The 19270-nt window shown below is 39.6% G+C and overlaps 1 protein-coding gene across 1 annotated transcript in view; it reads left to right on the forward strand.

Moving 5' to 3' along the window:
* Positions 1 to 19270, forward strand: part of ACBD6 (acyl-CoA binding domain containing 6) — a 228953-nt gene that overhangs the window by 149778 nt on the left and 59905 nt on the right. The gene's annotated exons all lie outside the window — the stretch shown is intronic.

Consider the following 19270-nt stretch of genomic DNA (forward strand, 5'->3'; position numbering starts at 1 on the left):
GGGAAGATCCCACATGCCGCGGAGCGGCTGGGCCCATGGGCCATGGCCACTGAGCCTGCGCGTCTGGAGCCTGTGCTCCGCAACGGAAGAGGCCACAGCAGTGAGAGGCCCGTGTACAGCAAAAAAAAAAAAAACTTTATTGGAGTATAATTGCTTTACAATGGTGTATTTCTGTTTTATAGCATAGTGAATCAGCTATACATATACATATATCCCCATATCTCTTCCCTCTTGCATCTCCCTCCCTCCCACCCTCCCTATCCCACCCCTCTAGGTGGTCACAAAGCACCAAGCTGATCACCCTGTGCTATGTGGCTGCTTCCCACTGGCTATTGGTTTTACATTTGGTAGAGTATATATGCCCATGCCACTCTCTTTCTCCCAGCTTACCCTTCCCCCTCCCTGTGTCCTCAAGTGCATCCTCTACTAGGTCTACATCTTTATTCCCGTCTTGCCCCTAGGTTCTTCATAACACTTTGAGTTGAGTCTTCTCCCTTTTCTTCTTGATGAGTCTGGCTGATGCTTTATCATTTTGTTTATGTTCTCAAAGAACCAGCTTTTAGTTTTATTGATATTTGCTGTTGTTTCCTTCATTTCTTTTTCATTTATTTCTTATCTGATCTTTATGATTTCTTTCCTTCTGCTAACTTTGGGGGTTTTTTGTTTTTTCTCCAATTGCTTTAGGTGTAAGGTTAGGTTTTTTATTTGAGATGTTTCTTGTTGCTTGAGGTAGGATTGTATTGCTATAAACTTCCCTCTTAGAAATGCTTTTGCTGCATCCCATAGGTTTTGGGTCGTCGTGTTTTCATTGTCATTTGTTTCTAGGTATTTTTTTGATTTCCTCTTTGATTTCTTCAGTGATCTCTTGGTTATTAAGTAGTGGATTTTTTTCACCTCCATGTGTTTGTATTTTTTACAGATTTTTTCCTGTAATTGATAACTAGTCTCATAGCATTGTGGTCAGAAAAGATACTTGATAAGTTTCAATATTCTTAAATTTACCAAAGCTTGATTTGTGACCCAAGATATGATCTATCCTGGAGAATGTTCCATGAGCACTTGAGAAGAAAATGTATTCTGTTGTTTTTGGATGGAATGTCCTATAAATATCAATTAAGTCCATTTTGTTTAATGTATCATTTAAAGCTTCTTTTTCCTTATCTATTTTCATTTTGGATGATCTGTCCATTGGTGAAAGTGGCGTGTTAAATTCCCCTACTATGACTGTGTTACTGTCTATTTCCCCTTTTATGGCTGCTAGTATTTGCCTTATGTATTGAGGTGCTCCTGTGTTATGTGCATAAATATTTACCATTGTTATATCTTCTTCTTGGATTGATCCCTTGATCATTATGTAGTGTCCTTCTTTGTCTCTTGTGATAGTTTTTGTTTTAAAGTTTATTTTGTCTGATACGAGAATTGCTACTCCAGCTTTCTTTTGATTTCCATTTACATGGAATATCTTTTTCCATCCCCTCACTTTCAGTCTGTATTAGTCCCTAAGTCTGAAGTGGGTCTCTTGTAGACAGCATATATATGGGTCTTGTTTTGGTATCCATTCAGCAAGCCTGTGTCTTTGGTTGGAGCATTTAATACTTTTACATTTAAGGTAATTATCGATATGTACCTGTTACGATTTTCTTAATTGTTTTGGGTTTCTTATTGTAGGTTTTTTCAATCTTTTGTGTTTCCTGCCTAGAAAAGTTCCTTTAACATTTGTTTTAAAGCCAGTTTGGTGGTGCTGAATTCTCTGAGCTTTTGCTTGTCTGTAAAGGTTTTAATTTCTCTGTCGAATCTGAATGAGATCTTTGCTGCGCAGAGTAATCTTGGTTGTAGGTTTTTCCCTTTCATCACTTTAAATATGTCCTGCCACTCCCTTCTGGCTTGCAGAGTTTCTGCTGAAAGATCAGCTGTTAACCTAATGGGGATTCCCTTGTATGTTATTTGTTGCTTTTCCCTTGCTTTTAATATCTTTTCTTTGTATTTAATTTTTGATAGTTTGATTAAAATGTGTCTTGGCGTGTTTCTCCTTGGATGTATCCTGTGTGGGACTCTCTGCTCTTCCTGGACTTGATTAACTATTTCCTTTCCCATATTAGGGAAGTTTTCAACTCTAATCTCTTCAAATATTTTCTGAGTTCCTCTCTTTTCTTCTTCTGGGACCCCTGTAATTCAAATGTTGGTACGTTTAATGTTGTCCCAGAGGTCCCTGTGACTGTCCTCAATTCTTTTCATTCTTTTTTCTTTATTCTGCTCTGCAGTATTTATTTCCACTGTTTTACCTTCCAAGTCACTTATCCGTTCTTCTGCCTCAGTTATTCTGCTATTGATTCCTTCTAGAGGATTTTTAATTTCATTTATTGTGTTGTTCATCATTGTTTGTTTGCTCTTTCGTTCTATATCCTTGTTAAACATTTCTTGTCCTTTTCTCCATTCTGTTTCCAAGATTTTGGATCATCTTTACTATCATTACTCTGAATTCTTTTCCAGGTAGACTGCCTGTTTCCTCTTCATTTGTTTGGTCTTGTGGGTTTTTACCTTGCTCCTACATCTGCTGTTTATTTCTCTGTCTTCTCATTTTGCTTAACTCACTGTTTGGGGTCTCCTTTTCACTGGCTGGAGGTTCGTAGTTCCCATTGTTTTTGGTGTCTGCCCCCAGTAGGTAAGGTTGGTTCAGTGGCTTGTGTAGGCTTCCTGGTGGAGGGGACTAGTGCCTGTGTTCTGGTGGATGAAGCTGGATCTTGTCTTTCTGGTGGGCAGGTCTGTGTCTGGTGTTGTGTTTTGGGGTGTCTGTGACCTTATTATGATTTTAGGCAGCCTCTCTGCTAATCTTTGGGGTTGTGTTCCTGTCTTCCTAGACATTTGGCATAGGGTGTCCAGCACTGTAGCTTGCTGGTCATTGAGTGCATCTGGGTCTTGGTGTTTAAATGGAGATCTCTGGGAGATTTTCGCTATTTGATATTATGTGGAACTGGGAGGTCTCTGGTGGACCAGTGTCCTGAACTCGGCTCTCCCACCTCAGAGGCACAGGCCTGACACCTGGTTGGAGCATGAAGACCCTGTCGTCCACACGGCTCAGAATAAAAGGGAGAAAAAAATAAAGTAATTAAAATAAAAAATAATTATTAAAAATGAAAAACTTAAAAAGTGATAAAAATAAGAGAGCAACCAAACCAAAAGACAAATCCACTGGTGATAACAAGCGCTAAAAACTATACTATAAAAAAAAGAGGACAGATAGAACCCTAGGACAAATAGCAAAAGCAAAGCTATACTGCCAAAATAGCACACTGAAGCATACACATACACCCTCATAAAAAGAGAAGAAGCAAAAAATATATATATATCGCTGCTCCCAAAGTCCACCTCCTCAGTTGGGGATGATATGTTGTCTATTCAGGTCATCCACAGATGCCGGGTACATCAAGGTGATTGTGGAGATTTAATCTGCTGCTCCTGGGGCTGCTGGAAGAGATTTCCCTTTCTCTTCTTTGTTCGCACAGCTGCTGGGGGTCAGCTTTGGATTTGGCCCCGCCTCTGCGTGTAGGTCGCCTGAAGGCATCTGTTCTTCGCCCAGAGAGGAGGGGGTTAAAGTAGCAGCTGATTAGGGGGCTCTGGCTCACTCAGGCCGGGGGATGGAGGGGTACGGAATGCGGGGTGTGCCCGCTGTGGCAGAGGCCAGTGTGACGTTGCACCAGCCTGAGGCACACCGTGTGTTCTCCTGGGGAAGTTGTCCCTGGATCACAGGACCCTGGCAGTAGCCGGCTGCACAGGCTCCCGGGAGGGGAGGTGTGGATAGTGCCCTGTGCTCGCACTCAGGCTTCTTGGTGGCTGCAGGAGCAGCCTTAGCGTCTCATGCCTGTCTCTGGGGTCTGCACTGATAGCCGCGGCTCGTGCCCATCTCTGGAGCGCGTTTAGGTGGCGCTCTTAATCCCCTCTCCTCGCACCCCGCAAAACAAAGAGGCAAGAAAAAATCTCTTGCCTCTTCGGCAGCTCCAGACCTTTTCCTGGACACACTCCCTGCTAGCTGTGGTGCACCAGCCCCCTTCAGACTGTGTTCACACAACCAACCCCAGTCCTCTTCCTGGGGTCTGACCTCCGAAACCAGAGCCTCAGCTCCCAGCCCCCATCCACCCCGGTGGGTGACCAGACAAGCCTCTTGGGCTGGTGAGTGCCGGTCGGCACCAATCCTCCGTGCAGGAATCTCTCTGCTTTGCCCTCTGCACCCCTGTTGCTGCGCTCTCCTCTATGGCTCCAAAGCTTCCGCCCCCCTCAGTCTCCACCCCGGAAGGGGCTTCCTAGTGTGTGGAAACTTTTCCTCCTTCACAGCTCCCTCTTACTGGTTCAGGTCCTGTCCCTATTCTTTTGTCTCTGTTTTTTCTTTTTTCTTTTGCCCTACCCAGATACATGGGGAGTTTCTTGCCTTTTGGGATGTCTGTTCAGTAGGTGTTCTGTAGGAGTTGTTCCACATGTAGATGTATTTCTCATGTATTTGTGGGGAGGAAGGTGATCTCCACGTCTTACTCTTCTGCCATCTTGAAGCTCCTCCTGTCTTTCTCTGTCTTCCTTCACTTAGTATGATAATCTCCAGGTCCATCCCTGTTGCTGCAACTGGCATTATTTCATTCTTTTCAGTGGCTGGGTAATATTCCATTGTATATGTGTACCACATCTTCTTTCTTTGTTCATCTGTCAATGAACATTTAGGTTGCTTCTATATCTTGGCTATTGTAAATGGTGCTGTAAACATTGGGGTGCATGTATCTTTTCAAATCATGGTTTTCTCCAGATTTATGCCCAGGACTCGGATTGCTGGATCATATGGTAGCTCTGTTCTTAGTTTTTAAGGAACGTGCACACTGTTCTCCATCGTGGTTTTACCAGTTTACAGTCCCACCAACAGTGTAGGAGGGTTCCTTTTTCTCCACACCCTGTCCAGCATTTATTGTTTGTAGACTTTTTGATGATGGCCATTCTGACTGGTAGGAGGTGATTCCTCATTGTAGTTTTGACTTGCATTTCTCTAATAATTAGTGATGTTGAGCATCTTTTCATGCGCCTGTTGGCCATCTGCGTGTCTTCTTCGGGAAAATGTCTATTTAGGTCTTCACCCATTTTTGGATTGGGTTGTTTGTTTGTTTTGATATTGAGCTGCATGAGCTGTTTGTGTGTTTTGGAGATTAACCCCTTGTCAGTTGCATCATTTGCAAGTATTTCCTCCCATTTTTTGGATTGTCTTTTCGTTTTGTTTATGGTTTCTTTTGCTGTGCAAAAGCTTTGGATTTTAATTAGGTCCCATTTGTTTATTTTTATTTCTGTTACTCTAGGGAATGGATCAAAAAAGATATTGATGCAGTTTATGTCAGAGTGTTCTGCCGGGCTTCCCTGGTGGCGCAGTGGTTGAGAGTCCGCCTGCCGATGCAGGGGACTCGGGTTCGTGCCCCCGTCCGGGAATATCCCACATGCCGCTGAGCGGCTAGGCCCGTGAGCCATGGCCACTGAGCCTGTGCGTCCAGAGCCTGTGCTCCGCAACGGGAGAGGCCACACAACAGTGAGAGGCCCATGTACCTCAAAAAAAAAAAAAGAGTGTTCTGCCTATATTTTCCTCTAAGAATTTTATCGTATCAGGTCTTACATTTAGTTCTTTAATCCATTTTTAGTTTATTTTTGTGTATGGTGTTATAGAATGTTGTAATTTCATTATTTTCCATGTAGCTGTCCAGTTTCCCCAGCACCATTTGTTGAAGAGACTGTCTTTTCTCCATTGTATATTCTTGCCTCCTTTTGTTCATTGTATACTCTTGCCTCCTTTGTCATAGATTAATTGAACATTGGTGCGTGGGTTTATTTCTGGGCTTCCTTTCCTGTTGCATTGATCTATATTTCTGTTTTTGTGCCACTACCATACTGTTTTGATTACTGTAGCCTTGTAGTATAGTCTGAGGTTAGGGAGCCTGCTTCCTCCAGCTCCATTTTTCTTTCTCAAGATTGCTTTGGCTCTTCAGGGTCTTTTGTGTCTCCATACAAATTGTAAAATTTTTTGTTCTAGTTCTATGAATAATACCATTGGTAATTTGATAGGGATTGCATTGAATCTGTAGATTGCCTTAGGTCGTATAGTCATTTTGAAAATATTGATTCTTCCAATCCAAGTACATGGTATATCTTCCCATCTGTTTGTGTCATCTTCGATTTCTTTCATCAGTGTTTTATAGTTTTCAGTGTACAGCTCTTTTGCCTCCTTAGGTAGGTTTATTCCTAGGTATTTTATTCTTTTTGATATGGTGGTAAATGAGATTTTTCTTTCTCTTTCTGATCTTTCATCTGTTAGTGTATAGAAATGCAACAGATTTCTGTATTAATTTTGTACCCTGCAACTTTACCAAATTCATTGATGTGCTCTAGTAGTTTTCTAGTTTTGTCTTTAGGATTTTCTATGTAAAGTATCATGTCATCTGCAAACAGTGACAGTCTTACTCCTTTTCCAATTTGAATTCCTTTTATTACTTTTACTTTTCTGATTGCCATGGTTAGGACTTCCAAAATGATGCTGAGTAAAAATGGCAAGAGTGGACATCCTTGTTTTGTTCCTGATCTTAGAGGAAATGCTTTCAGCTTTTCACCTCTGAGTATGTTGTTAGCTATAGGTTCATCATATATGGCCTTTATTATGTTGAGGTATGTTCCCTCTGCACACTTTCTGAAGTTTTTATCTTAGAATTTTGTCAAATGCTTTTTCTGCATCTGTTGAGATGATCATGTGGTTTTTATTCTTCAATTTGTTGATGTGGTGTATCACACTGATTGATTTGCAGTATTGAAAAAGCCTTGCATCCCTGGGATAAATCCCACTTGATCATGGTGTATGATCCTTTTAATGTATTGTTGGATTTGGTTTGCTAGTATTTTGTTGAGGATTTTTGTGTCTATATTCATCAGTGATACTGGCCTGTAGTTTTCTTTTTTTGTGGTATCTTTGTCTGGTTTTGGTATCAGGGTCATGGTGGCCTCAATGAATGAGTTTGGGAGTGTTTGTTCCTCTGCAATTCTTTTGGAATAGTTTCAGAAGTATAGGTGTTAACTCTTCTCTAAGTGTTTGATAGAATTCGTCTGTGAAGCCGTCTGGTCCTGGACTTTGGTTTGTTGGGAGTTTTTAAATTACAGTTTCAATTTCAGTACTTGTGATTGGTCTGTTCATATTTTCTATTTCTTCCTGGTTCAGTCTTGGGAGATTGTACCTTTCTAAGAATTTGTCCATTTCTTTCAGGTTGTCCATTTTATTGGCATACAGTTGCTTGTAGTAGTCTCTTATGATCCTTTGTTGCATTAGGTGTAACGTTAGGTTGTTTGAGACTTTTCTTATTGGGTTGGCCAAAAGGTTTGTTTGGTTTTTCCCATAAGATGGCTGTAGTTAGTTGTCTTAACGTCATTAAGGTATTAACGTCATTAACATTAGAGACTTAGTTGTCTTTAACATCATTTGAAACAGTTTTGTTAGACTGTATGTGACAGCTGTCATATTGGCAAGCATTTAAAGAAAGGCATCAAAATTGGTGAATTTTTGTGTAGCCATTTTAATATTGAAGATGGAAGAAAAAAGCAACATTTCCGGCATATTATGCTTTACTATTTCAAGAAAGGTAAAAATGCAAAAAAAGATTTGTACAGTGTATGGAAAAGGTGCTGTGACTGATGGAACGTGTCAAAAGTGGTTTGTGAAGTTTCATGCTAGATTTCTCACTGGATGATGCTCCATGGTCAGGTAGACCAGTAGAAGTTGATAGTGAGCAAATCGAGACATTAATTGAGAACAATCAATGTTATACCACACAGGAGATAGCCAACATACTCAAAATATCCAAATCAAGCACTGAAAATCATTTGCGCCAGCTTGGTTATGTTCATTGCTTTGATGTTTGGGTTCCACGTATAAGTTAAGTGGAAAAAACCTTCTTGACATATTACCTCATGCAATTCTCTACTTAAACGTAATGAAAATGTTCCGTTTTTAAAACACATTGTGATGGGTGATGAAAAGTGGGTACTGTACAATAATGAGGAATGGAAGAGATCGTGGAGAGGTCGTGGGGCAAGCTAAATGAACCACCACCAACCACACCAAAGGCCAGTCTTCATCCAAAGAAGGTGATATTGTGAATATGGTGGGATTGAGTTCTCTATCATGAGCTCCTTCTGGAAAAGCCAAACGATTAATTCCAACACGTACTGCTCCCAATTAGACCAACTGAAAGCAGAACTCAACAAAAAGCAACCAGAATTAGTCAACTTCTAGAAAATGCATAATCTTCCGTCAGGATAATGCAAGACCGCATGTTTCTTTGACGACAAGGCAAAAACTGTTACAGCTTGGGTGGGAAGTTCTGATTCATCTGCTGTATTCACCAGACATTGCACCTTCAGATTTCCATTTATTTAGGTCTTTACAAAATTCTCTTAATGGAAAAAATTTCAATTCCCTGGAAGACTGTAAAAGGCACCTGGAACAGTTCTTTGCTCAAAAAGATAAAAAGTTTTGGGAAGATGGAATTATGAAGTTGCCTGAAAAATGGCAGAAGGGAGTGGAACAAAAGGGTGAATACGTTGTTCAATAAAGTTCTCAGTGAAAATGAAAAATGTGTCTTTTTTACTTTAAAACTGAAGGTACGTTTTGGCCAGCCCAGTATTTCCTGAGGTAAGATTGTATTGCTATAAACTGCCCTCTTAGAACTGCTTTTGCTGCATCTCACAGGTTTTGGATCATCATGCTTTTGTTTTCATTTGTCTCTAGATATTTTTTTATTTCCTCTTTGAATTCTTCAGTTATCCATTGGTTGTTCAGTAGCATATTGTTTAGCCTCCATGTGTTTGTGTTTTTTACAGTTTTTTTTTCTTGTAGCTGGTTTCTAATCTCATAGCGTAGTGGTCGGAAAAGATGCTTGATATTATTTCAATTTTCTTAAATTTACCGAGGTTCGCTTTGTGGTCCAGTATGTGATCAATCCTGGAGAATGTTTCATGTGCACTTGAGAAGAAGATGTATTCTGCTTTAGGATAGAATGCTCTATAAATGTCAATTAAGTACATCTGTTCTAATGTATCATTTAAGGCCTCTGTTTCCTTATTTTCTGTCTGGATGATCTGTCCATTGATGAAAGTGGGGTGTTAAAGTCCCCCGCTATTATTGTTACTGTCGGTTTCTCCTTTTACAGCTGTTAGTATTTGCCTTATATACTGAGGTGCTTCTTTGTTGGGTGCTTATATATTTACACTTGTTATATCTTCTTGTCTTGATCCCTTGATCATTATGTAGTGTTCTTCTTTGTCTCTTATAACAGTCTTTAAAGTCTATTTTGTCTGATATGAGTATTGTTACTGCAGCTTTCCTTTTATTTCCATTTGCATGGAATATATCTTTCCATCCCCTCACTTTCAGTTTGTATGTGTCCCTAGATCTGAAGTGGGTCTCTTGTAGACAGCATATATACGGGTCTTGTTTTTGTATCCATTCAGCCAGTCTTTGTCTTTTGGTTGGAACATTTAATCTATTTACGTTTAAGGTAATTATCAATATGTATGTTCTCACTTACATTTTGTTAATTGTTTTGGATTTGTTTTTGTAGGTCTTTTTTCTTACCTTCTTCATTTGTTCTCTTTTGTGATTTGATGACTAATTTAAGAGTTGTGTTTGGATTCCTTTTTCTTGTGTATGTACCTATGGTAGACTTTCGGTTTGCAGTTACCTTGAGGGTTTTTATTTTAATCTTATTTTTTTTAGTATTTCCTTTTTTTTCTGGCTGCATTGGGTCTTCGTTGCGGCACGCGGGCTTCTCTCTAGTTGTGGTGTGTGGGTGTGCTCTAGTTGTGGCGTGTGGGCTCCAGGGTGTGTGGGCTCTGTAGTTGTGACACACAGGCTCCAAAGCACGTGGGCTCTGTAGTTTGCAGCTCATGGGCTCTCTTGTTGAAGCGCGTGAGCTCAGTAGTTGTGGTGTGCAGGCTTAGTTGTCCCGTGGCATGTGGGATCCTAGCTCCCCAACCAGGGGTCGAACCCACGTCCCCTGCATTGGAAGGTGGACTCTTCACCACGGGACCACTGGGGAAGTCCCTACCATGAGGTTTTTATATAGCGTTCTATATATAAACAAGATTGTTTTAAGTTGCTGGTATTGTAATTTCAAATGCATTTCCAATATCCTGCATTTGTACTCTCATAATTTTTTTTTTCTTGCGGTATGCGGGCCTCTCACTGTTGTGGCCTCTCCCATTGCGGAGCACAGGCTCCAGACGCGCAGGCTCAGTGGCCATGGCTCACGGGCCTAGCCGCTCCACGGCATGTGGGAGCTTCTTGGACCAGGGCACGAGCCCGCGTCCCCTGAATCGGCAGGTGGAGTCTCAACCACTGCGCCACCAGGGAAGCCCCCATATAATTGCTGTTTTTGATTTCATATTTGTGTGTGGATGATTTCCTACCTTTACTATATGTTTGCCTTTACTGGTGAACTTTCCCATTTGTAAGTTTCTTGTTTCTAGTTGTGGCCTTTTCTTTTTCACCCAGAGAAATTTCTTTAGCATTTGTTGCAGAGCTGGCCTGGTGTTGTTGAATTCTCTTAGCCTTTGTTTGTCTGTAAAGCTTTTGATTTCTCCATCGAATCTAAATGAGAGCCTTGCTGGTAGAGTATTCTTGGTTTTAGGTTCTTCCCTTTCATCGCTTTATTTTTTTTTTAATATATATTTATTTATTTATTATGGCTGCATCGGGTCTTAGTTGTGGCATGCGGGATCTTTTGTTTCAGTGTGCAGGCTCTTTGTTTTGATGCATGGGCTTTTCTTTAGTTGTGGCGCACAGGCTCCAGAGCGTGTGGGCTCTGTAGTTTGTGGCACGTGGGCTCTCTAGTTGAGGTGCCTGAGCTCAGTAGTTGTGGCATGTGGGATCTTAGTTCCTTGACCAGGGATCGAACCCATGTCCTCTGCATTGGAAGGTGGATTCTTTACCACTGTACCACCAGGGAAGTCCCTTCATGACTTTAAATATATCGTGCCACTCCCTTCTGGCCTGCAGAGTTTCTGCTGAGAAATCAGCTGATAACCTTGTGGACATTTCCTTGTATGTTATTTTCTTTTCTCTTGTTGCTTTTAATATTTTTTGCCTTTAATTTTTGTCAGTTTGCTTACTATGTGTCTCAGGGTGTTCCTCCTTGGGTTTCTCCTGACTGGGACTCTGCGCTTCCTGGACTTGGGTGACTGTTTCCTTCCCCATGTTAGGGAAGTTTTCAGCTATTATCTCTTCAAATATTTTCTCAGGTTGTCTCTCTCCCTCTCCCCCCACCCCTTTCCTCCTTCTGGGACCCCTATAATGTGAATGTTGTTGCGTTTAATGATGTCCCAGAGGTCTTTGGGTCAGTCCTCATTTCTTTTCATTTTCTTTATTCTGTTACATGGCAGTGATTTCCACCATTCTGTTTTCCAGCTCACTTATCCATTCTTATGCCTCACTTATTCTGCTATTGATTCCTTCTAGTGTATTTTTCATTTCAGTTATTGTATTGTTCATCTCTGTATGTTCTTTAGTTCTTCTAGGTTTTTGTTAAACATTTCTTGTATCTTATCGATCTGTGCCTCCATTCTTTTTCCAAGATCTTGGATCATCTTTATTATCATTCCTCTGAATTCTTTTGGGGTAGACTGCCTATCTCCACTTCACTTAGTTTTTCTTCTGGGGGTTTATCTTGCTCCTTCATCTGGGACATATTCCTCTGCTGTCTCATTTTGTCTAACTTTCTGTGATTGTAGTTTTCGATCTGCAGGTTGCAGGGTTGTAGTTCTTCTTGCTTCTGCTGTCTGCCCCCTGGTGGATGAGGCTGTCTGAGAGACTTGTGCAGGCCTCCTGGTAGGAGGGAATGGGTCTTGTCCCTCTGGTGGGCAGGGCTGTGTCAGGGGGTGTGTTTAGAGGGCAACTGTGTACTCACTCAGGAAGACTTTAAGTAGCCTGTCTGCTGATGGGTGGGGCTGTGTTCCCACCCTGTTGGTTGGTTGGCCTGAGGCAACCCAGCACTGGAGCCTACAGGCTGCTGGGTGGGGCCAGGTCTTGGTGAGAAAATGGTGGCCCCCAGGAGGGCTCATACCAATGAGTAGTCCCAGAACTACTGCCGCCAATGTCTTTGTCCCCACAGTGAGCCACAGCCATCCTCTGCCTCCACAGGAGACCCTCCAATACCAGCAGTTAAGTCTGGCCCAGGCTCTTACGAGGCTACTGCTTTTTTCCCTGGCTCCTGGTGCACACAAGACATTGTATGCACCCTCCAAGAGTGGAATTTCTGTTTCCCCCAGTCCTGTGTAATTCCTGCGATCAAACCCCACTGACCTTCAAAGCCAAATTCTGTAGGGGCTCCTCGTCCAATTGCCAGACCCCCAGGCTGAGGAGCCTGATGTGGACTCAGAACTTTCACTCCTGTGGGAGAACTTATGTGATATAATTATTTTCCAGTTTGTGGGTCACCCACCCAGTGGGTATGGGATTTGATTTTATTGTGATTGTGTCCCTCTTATTGTCTCGTTGTGGCTTCTTTGTCTTTGGATAATAGGGTATCTTTTTTGGTAGGTTTTGGTAGGTTCCAGCATTTTGTTTTTGTCAGTGGTTTTTCAGCACTGTGATTTTGGTGTTTTTGCAAGAGGTGAGCTCACGTCCTTCTACTCCGCCATCTTGTCCCTGCCTCTGTAAAATATATCTCCCTGTGCTCAGTGTTGCTGAGACTAAAATATTCTTCTAAATGTCACATTATGAGGATGAATTAAAGGTGAGGGAGTTACACAAAGTAACAAAATGCTCCCAAATGAGTCAACAGAATAAGGTCTGGAAATGTTGAGCTTGCCATTTTGATGATCAAACTGATACACTCCGCGAGTGGTTAATAATGCCTGAAAGATGGGAATAAGAATTCAGGCAAAAAAGTGACTCTTTAAAGAAAAGGTGATCCTTCTGTAAAATAAGTGCTATAGAATATTTGTGGGCTAATTCATATGCACAGGTATAGAGATTGATTATGCACAAATATTATCTGTAGAAAATTTGGCAGTTATTGTGGACAGGTGAACAATGAGACTGCAATGTAGTGTTTATCTTAAAAAAGCCAACATAACACCACCACTGTAGTAACGAATATCATCATAAAAACCAGAGCAAAATACTATTATATATGTAGCAGACTATAGTTAATATAAAGCATAAAACTTAGACTTTTATATTTCATAAAGGGTGTTGATAAATTTGAATCTAGAGAAACAGTTAAAAAAATCAGTAGTTTGGAAATGGAATGTTTTAGGACAGTCTCATGGTCACAAACTGGCATGGGTCATATACAGCCCAAAGATCTATTTTTGTTTAGCACCTATAATGTTACAACACAGTTTATTTATAATTAACTGTCAGTTGCTTTCACATAAAATAGAGATATTAGGATTCTCTTGAAAAATCTGAAAATATGGTAATCCTGCACAAATTCCCATAGGACAACAATCAGGTAGAACTGAGTAGCTACTGCCCTCTGTTGACAGGCCTTGAGCTCTTCAGTTCCCATCACCCCACTATTGCTTCCCTGACCCAATTAATAACCTCACTCTTCTGTTTACTGCCTGAGGACATATGAGGGGTCTATAACCTTATGTTCAGAAAGACTAGGTTTGGAGTCAGGTTACCTAGATTCCAGTTTCTATTCTGCTACTAATTGTGTGACCTTGAATAAAGCATAATTGTAAAATCTTAAAGGTAGAAGGGAATTTAAAGACCATCTGGTTCAACTTCCAGCCTAATGCAGGAATTCTCTCTGCTAAATTTTCAAAAGGTGGTTAAGCCAGCTAGCCTCGGTTTGAGCATTTCTGTTTACTTCACAAAGTAAAGTATTAGAAACTTCTACACCTTGAGTCTGAGTCTGCCTACATGCAGTACTAAAACTGTACATTGTATAAAATACTTTCTCATAGTACAGAACAAAGTAGAACTATAGTAACTTAATATGTGATGTGATATGAAAGACAAGATATCTACCTTCATACTTCCTTTTATTTAAAAGTATAGTTTGTGTGTAAAATGTACTAGGCCATCAAATGGGTGAATGATTTTATAGCAAAGCATAATACAGATGTAAATACCATTATAATATTAGTTAGATTGTAGCCAGACCAGTTATAGAGTTTCATTGTAGACTTAGTAACCAGTTTTTATGTTATCATTGGAAATATTTGCCATTTCTGTAAAAAAAAAAAAAAAAAGAGGAAAGAAGACTTAAAGATATCTTGTTTATATAATGGCATTTGTCAGTGTGTTCATACTTTTTAATTTTCCAAGACTTGCAGACTTAATCCCATGAGCTCACTTCTAATATCAGTAAAGGGTATGAGCTGTCTATATGGTTCAGGCTGCCACTTGAGGGTTTCTCCTTCCTGTGGAGCTTTCTAATGGAATTCAAGGTTCTCTCTAAGGATGAGCATTATGAAGCCTTCCCAGGCTGCTTGAGAGGAGGAAGTGCACCATGGGTTCAAGGACACAGGCAAAGTTTAATGTGCACAAACATGCTTCTGCTACTGCTTACTCTGATTGGCAAGGTTAACTCTGAGAGGCTGCAGCTTTTAAAAGTGATTTGATTAAACCCACCACTTTATTCCTTTCAGTTTTCCCCCTCCCCTTCAAGGACCAAACCACCACCTCCTTTGTCTTTGCAGTCTTTGCTTTACCAATTACCTTTTCTCTCTTTTTTCGTTATTTTGTGTCAAATTTTGACATTTTGTGAAATAGAATAATGATTTCAAAAGTAAGGTAACTTGCATCATTGAAAGTTTTGCCATTTCCACACTTATGTTTTCTACACTTACGTTTTATAAAACTCCAAATCCCTTACCTTCATTTGACTTACCTTATGATGTAAGGAAAGATAGAATTATCACTTACATTAGCAATTTGCTTAGATTTACCACAGCCTTTTATCAAGAATTGGCTTGTAAACAATGAATTCCTTTCACAGAAGTGTTTTAAAAAATAATCTTTTAATTACAAAAACTCCAACCATGTGCAAACTTAGGGAGAATAATATACCACTAAACTTCTGTGTACTCCTCATCCAGTTTCAGCAATTAGCAATTCATAGCCAATCTTTTTAATCTATACTTCTACCCTACATTAGTGGTCTTTAACCTTTTTAGGAAGAGTATAAGGAGAGCTATGAACACCAAAGAGAAAGGATATGGGTGTAGAATTTTCGCAAACAGTTTTAATACGTTCATATACTTGCTGAAGCCCTGTCCTAGGAATCTAAGAATCCAGAATAAGAATCCCTGCATTCCAGCAAAAAGAACACTGAATTTTCTCAGCTTTTCTGTTCACATGAATGTAAGGATTTGGGATTAGCAAAGGTCCTCCTATGAAAGCAACAGTAAAGTTAAGCCAATGACAGGGTCTTTTAATGATTAAATATTCGTTATAGAATTTCATAATATACTCCCTTACTGCCATTTTCAGCTTCTTTTCCCTTTGGTTGCTTGTTAGTTTGTCTTCTTATAATTGATGGTTCTTTTACAAAAGTTGACAGACTTGGGAGACATTCAGTGACTCAACTCTCAAGGCCTAACAAGTTAGAATTTCATCCAGAGCTCCTGAGTTATTGCTAACAGGTAAAAAAAAAAAAAAAAAAAAGAAAAAAAAGACACAGTTGAAATGTTTTTCCATATTAATCTAACTTTTCTTCCCATATGGAAAAAACAACTCTCCCTATATATCCAGGATAGAATAAATAATAATGAAATGCATTGTTGTTAAGAACTTAAGTAATAAAGCTGAAGTTTCCATTAAAGAGGATACTAGCTTTTAAGTACAAATTTTAATTAATAAAGCATGTTTATCAGAACTGTAGGGATGGCTGATTGATTGGACATGACAAAAGGGTAATCTTTCTTTTTCCCAACCTGCTTCACATCCTTCTTTTGTCAGCTGGTAAGTAGTTCACTAAGCCTCCCTCTGAAATAGCTGTGGTCATAGGGTAGACTCAAAACACGAGTGGTTAGTAAAGCATGCGGGATTCCCCTGTAGAACTATTTTGTTTTTGAACCGCATACCATCTGACCCTGATGTGAGCTAAAAGTATTTTTTAAAAGCAGGTAATAATAGAGGAATAGTTGACATAATTATTATTAATTTTATTTCAAAATAATAGATATATTATCTTTTCTCTTTGGCATGGTTTCTCCTCTTTTTCTTCTTTGTGTGGGGAGCTAGGGGACAGAGTAAGGTGTATGATACTCATTTGAGTATGGTTAAAAATATTTCTATTAATGGGATGATTCAGAAAGGAACCACCCTTATTTATAGATAGCCCCCACCCGTTTAAGTCCTCCATTCTGGCATTCCCTCTATATTATGGTTGGAAGTACTTTTAATAGTTTACTGAAGAGGGAAAGAATCAACAACAACAACAAAATCCCATAATGTTTAATGGTTATATCCATTCAACAAATACACCAAAATAAATACATGATCATAGAAGGTAGATATTCATATATTTCATATATATTTCTATAGATGTGTGCAATCCATATAACATAGATCAACTTGTTTTTATTCATTGATGTTCCTGCAGTATTTTGAAAGTTGTATAATGTGGGGTTTTACCCCATTACAGGTTGGGAATACACAGTCTTTCTTCGCTCTGCAGTACCTCTTTCTTTTGAGAAAAGGTTGAATGCTTGATCTCTGTGCTCTCCTTGGGCTTTGTTCAAGGCCAGCTTCTTCAAGAAATTTTTCAGGAAGCTCAATACAAAAATATCACATATAAAAAGATTAACCATCACTTCCAATACATTTTAAAAAATATTTTATAAGTGTCCTAAAAATTTGTTTCAGATATTTTACAGATTCCATCATGGTTCATTTTTTTTGTTATTTGGACTGAAGTTGAGCTCTCTACTGTTTTGAGTGCCCTAACCTCTCTCAATAGAGAGATGTCCAAACACCTGTTTAAAAAAAATAAAGATGCCTGTTGCCTGTAACAAAAACTATCCCCACCTACAATTTATTAAACCTTGACATACTGCATTACTTAAGAATTCTCAGAGAAAATTAAAACCCTTTTGACTGGGTTCTGCCATGCAGGGAAATTTTTAGTGACATTTAAAAGGTTTCTCTTGTGTTCCTCTAATGGGATAAGTAAAAAAGGCTTGTTTTAGCCCAGCAAATGGGGGGACAATCCAATTTCCTTGATTCCATCAAGACACTTTTAAAGCATTAGCCTGTGCAGTAAAAAAAAATTCAACTGACCCCCTTTGCCTGATGGCTTTGAAAAGTATCCTGATGGGTAGGTATTTGCCCAACATAGCATACTTGGTTATTGCTCTTCCAACACATCCGTTGATGGAAAAATCTTATGTGAAGCTCCAATAAATGTCAGTTTATGTTATAGAACTATAAAAACAGTGCACCAGACTATAATGGTCTTTCTGATGGGCAGCCTTTCCCTGGAAGATGAAAAGAAATCCTGCCAAGTATGTTTAAATTTAAAAATTAAGGAAAAGATAAATTGTTTAATTTAGTGAACTTTTTGTTACATTCAGTTTGTTCACTGCTGTTGATATTTACTTCTATTTGTCCAAAAGATGGTGCTCATTTACAGAGAACATACTAGCATAGGGCAGTGGTCCTCCAATGTTGACTAGTATAAGAATCATCAGGGCTTGTTAAAACAAGTTTCTGGGCCCAACCCCCAGAGTTTCTGGTTCCATAGGTCTGGGATGGAGCCTAATTTGCATTTTTCACAAGTTTCCAGGTGGAACTGATACTGCTCCTCTGAGGCCCACAATTGGAGAACCACTGGCCTAGGGGATCTGTGAAGAGATACTCACCTCTGGATCAGTGGTTCAGAATTTGAATCAAATCACTTAGCCTGAAAGTCATTAACATCTGAGAGCACTCGGATGTGTGAAAAATGTGTTGATGGGCATCAATATAGTCTTGAGTGGAGAGGCATGTATTTGACATTTGGCCTTCTCTTTGGCAGTCTTTAAAACCCATTCCAAAGGGAGGGAAAACATAAAGATGATGGAGCTTTCGTTTTAGAGACAGTGCAGGAGAGAAAAGTATGGGAGCTCTATGTTACTGAAAAAAATAGAAACTGAACATAAGTTTTCTATGACCCATTGCCTAATAGTAGAATGAAGCTGTTGTTTATGGTATCCTGATATTTAAATTTTTCTTTTTAACGAGAACTTCTGCCCTTTAACTATGTAAAAACCCAAAGCACCTTCTTACTATTTTTTTAAAAAGTAAATTACATTTGATATTCTGATTCTTTGAAGCTTGATTTTTGTGTAAGAAATAATGGTAATTGTGTTATCCAGAATATTTCAACTCTAGCTATATCAGCAGTATTTCCTCTGAAATACTTAGAATTGATCTAATAGCCTACTTTTACTCAAGAGTCTAGAGAGTTAAATGCTATTCTTTTGTCCTTAAAATGTACCTGTGAAGTAAATAGGAGACCAAAAATAATCACCTTTAGACGAGAAGAAATTACAGCAGAGAGATTTGTTGGTGTCTGAAAATCATAGAGGCAAAACTGGAAAGAAAGAAACTTAAGAACCTCAGATAGACCCTTTTAGAGAAGGTAGTCCAACACTCAGTCTCATTTTCTTCTGGTGGAAGAATACTATTGTATGCTAATCCATACACATACATCTGTTCTTACAGTGTCTAAATGCTTTATAGTGATTCGTAATGTTCTTCTGTTTCACACTTTTATTTTCTTCTATCTGTCCAAGTAAATTCCATTCAAACAAATCTTTTTTCATAAAATATTTATATCATATTTTATAACACTATATTTTTAAAAAGACTTCTACATAACATTGATTCATGTAATCTGCGAAGCTATTGTTTGTCTATTTTTTAATGGTTTCCTTTTAAAGTTATGGAAATACCATATAATATAGAGGAGGCCCCCCCAAAATTTATCTGATTTGTTTTATTCATTGCACTGTCACCTTTGTGGTTGAGAGTCTGCCTGCCGATGCGGGGGACCCGGGTTCGTGCCCCGGTGCGGGAGGATCCCGCATGCCGCAGAGCGGCTGGGCCCGTGAGCCATGGCTGCCGGGGCTGCGCGTCCGGAGCCTGTGCCCCGCAACGGGAGAGGCCACAGCAGTGAGGCGCCCGCGTACCGGAAAAACAAAAAAAATCGAAAACAGTAGCATTTATTTTGCTTCAAAACTAGCCACAAATTCAACAAATATATATATATAT

Source organism: Lipotes vexillifer, unplaced genomic scaffold, assembly GCF_000442215.2.
Source record: "Lipotes vexillifer unplaced genomic scaffold, Lipotes_vexillifer_v1.1 scaffold76, whole genome shotgun sequence".
NCBI classification, from domain to species: Eukaryota; Metazoa; Chordata; class Mammalia; order Artiodactyla; family Lipotidae; genus Lipotes; species Lipotes vexillifer.